At 30.9% G+C, this 3411-nt stretch overlaps 1 long non-coding RNA gene across 1 annotated transcript; it reads left to right on the top strand.

The window, feature by feature from the left end:
* The first annotated feature begins 1235 nt into the window (after positions 1–1235).
* On the top strand, positions 1236–3411 carry LOC127704774 (uncharacterized). The gene is made up of 2 exons (XR_007983489.1): positions 1236–1396; positions 3077–3411. It is a non-coding gene; the product is annotated as an uncharacterized LOC127704774 (long non-coding RNA).

The following is a 3411-nucleotide window of genomic DNA, read 5'->3' as shown; positions in this document are numbered from 1 at the left end:
AGAGCCTTTTTAGCTGCTGTGTCTGCCATTTCATTACCACTTAAACCCACATGACTGGGTATCCATTCTAAAAGGATATTCAAACCTAATTTGGAAAGTTTACTATATATATATATATTGAATGTCATATATTATTTGTGTTTTAACTTTGAATATACTTCCTGTGATAGCTTTTAGTGCTGACAGTGAATCTACAAATATTACAGTATTTTCTGGTTGAAATTCTTCTAACCAATATAAAGATAAAAATATGGCTGTCAATTCACACATAAATATTGAAACATGGTTTTGCAATTTAAAACCTTTATTTACTTTAAGTTCTGGTACTACAAAAGCACATGCATTTGTGTTGTTTTCTGGATTCTTAGATCTATCTGTATATATTTTTAGAAAATTACTATAATTGTTATCAATGAGGATATTTCCTTCACTTTTAATGAGATGAGGACTATCCTTTTTAGTAATTATTTTTGTAAGTTCAGTTCTGACCTGTGGTTTTAGAACATGCCATGGTGGAGTTGGGAACTCTTTACATTTGTATACAGTATTAGTATCTACATTAAATTTATTCATAGTATCATGTGCAGTAACACAATATGGTTTTTGATTTTCCTTAATTTTTTCCTTATTAAATTCATATATAGCGTTTTTCTTGTTAACTCTTTTTAGTTGGGTTTGTGTCATTGAGACTAAATATATTCAAAAAAGACTTAGTAATAAGACTTTTTCTTCTCAACTCATATGGGGGGTCACCAATTTCAGTCTGTAATCCACTTATACTAGCAGTTTTATGAGCACCTGCACATATTCTTAATGCTTGGGCTTGTATACTATCTAGTTTTTTCTTGACAGAGTGGGAGGCTGAGTTATACACTTCACAGCCATAATCAATCTTTGACCTTATCATTGATATATATATTGTTCTCAGGGTAGAACAGTTTGCACCCCATTTGGTACCAGTTAATAATTTCATGCAGTTCAACACTCTTGAACATCTACTTTCTATATATTGTACATGTTTTAAACATGTTAGCTTTGAATCAAAAATCATACCTAGAAACTTGACTTCTTTAACAAATGACAATATGGTTTCACCAAGTTTAAGTTTAATACAAGGGGAACTACTCTTACTAAATATCATAGCTACAGTTTTTGTTTGTGATATGAGGAAACCCCATGTATCACACCAAGTACTAATTGTATCTATATCCTCTTGTATTTTTTTTTGTAGATATTAAGTGCTTTTACCAGATAACCATATGGCACTGTCATCAGCAAACTGTGACATAACACAGTACTTTAAATTATTGGATATATCATTCACCATGATGTGAAATAGTGTAGGACTTATACAACTACCCTGTGGTGTACCATTCTGAATTATAAATATTTCAGAGTAAGTATTATTAACTTTAACTTGTATTGTTCTGTCACTGAGAAAATCCTTTACCCATCCCAACATATTACCCCTTATACCTAGTGAAGCCATTTTTATTAATAACCCATTTTTCCAAAGCATATCAAATGCCTTTTGGAAGTCTATAAATACACCAACTGTGAAATGTTTTTTGAGAAATGCTTTGTGAATATCATTATCAATTCTAATTATCTGTTCCATAGTATTTCTATTTTTCCTAAATCCACTCTGATTTGGTGTGTAGAAATTATTTTTTTCTAGATACCACCGTAGTCTATTATTAACCATTTTCTCCATTTTTTTTATAAAATTAGATGTAAGGACTATTGGTCTATATGACTGTGGGTCTGTGGGGTTTTTTCCAGGTTTAAGTACTGGTGATATAATAGAATGTTTCCATTCACTTGGGAGTTTTTGTAAAAACCATATTCTATTAATAAAAAGTAATAACACAGACAGTGATTTGTCTGTAAATTGTTTAAACATAGAATATGTAATTCTATCTTTTCCAGGGGAGGTATCAGATGTATCACTGATAGCATCTTTTAATTCTTGTTTAGTATATGGTTCATTATAACTATCAGAGTTATCCTTATAATAGTGTAATAATTTACAGTACTCCTTTTGTTCTAAATCTTGTTTATGAATTTTAAATTTTTAAGAGTAATTATCATCACTACTGACTTGGGCATAATTTGTAGCAAGTATATCAGCTTTGTCTTGAGTACATTCATATTTGGTGTTGTTATATAACAGGGTTGGTAGATTTAATTTTTTAAATGTTTTACCCAACATTGATTTTACTTTTTTCCATACATCTGATAATTTAGTATCATTATTGAGCGAGTTACAGTAGCTCTCCCAATACATAGCTTGTGCAGCTTTAATAGTTTTTCTGCACGCTCTTTCTTTTTCTCTATATGTAGTGAAATCAGTACCAAGACCTGTATGTTGGGCACGATTTTTACAAATGTTCCTTTATTTTACATATTTAGTGCATTCAGGTGTCCACCATGGTACTTGTGGTTTTTTAGGTTTATTATTTTTTAATTTGACTGGGATGCACTCCCCAGCTATTTGGAGTATTTTGTTTGTTAGTCTTGAACATGTTTCTTCTATATTGTCAGAAATCATGTCAGGACTCAAATGTTCATTACATTTGCTGGAGAATGCCTCCCAGTCTGCTTTCTTATAATTATATACGGATTCAGTTTCATCAGTTTGCATTTGTTTATGACTAAAATTAATATTTACAACATGATGGTCACTGCCATAAGAACTAGTGAGGTCAACTGACCATGTTATTTTACTAGCTAGACTAGAACTACAAAAAGACAAATCAATAGGTGCCAGTTCTAATGTACTGGGATTACACCTTGTACCTGTACCATCATTAAGAAGTACTATATCTTTATACTCAAGGAAAGAGAACAACTCTCTTCCCTTAGTATCTATGTGTTTACCGCCCCACATAGTGTGGTGGGCATTAAAGTCTCCACATAATAAAAATTTTCCCTCTATTTGGTCAAATATATTGTTATATTGTGGTAATTTGGTATCTGATGCTGTGTCATAAAGATTGACCAGTGTAATATTATTATTGTCAAAATTAAATTTAATACATGATATTTCTAAATCACTATCAATATTATTTTTCAGATATGGGAGGTTTTCTCTGACATATATTGCTGTACCTCCATGTGATTTAGTATTACGTACAGAAAAATCAGCTAATTTGTAACCTATTACATGTGGATGGTCTTGTTCGTTTTTGCACCATGTTTCCTGGAAGCAAATTATATCAGGCTTTATTTGCGACATAGCTATATACTCTGCAGCATTATTGTGAATACCACGACAGTTCCAATGAACAATACTAAACATGATGTTGTATATTAGTAAACTAGTAAAATTAGCCATTATAAGCACAGATAGAACATATAACATTACTACTGTTACTATTTTATGATTTGTATAATACATTATAGCATTTC

The sequence above is a fragment of the Mytilus californianus genome, unplaced genomic scaffold (assembly GCF_021869535.1).
Source record: "Mytilus californianus isolate M0D057914Y unplaced genomic scaffold, xbMytCali1.0.p SCAF_6, whole genome shotgun sequence".
Taxonomy (NCBI): Eukaryota; Metazoa; Mollusca; class Bivalvia; order Mytilida; family Mytilidae; genus Mytilus; species Mytilus californianus.
Note: the sequence above shows the minus strand (reverse complement) of the source record. Positions and strands in the feature narration are given on the sequence as shown.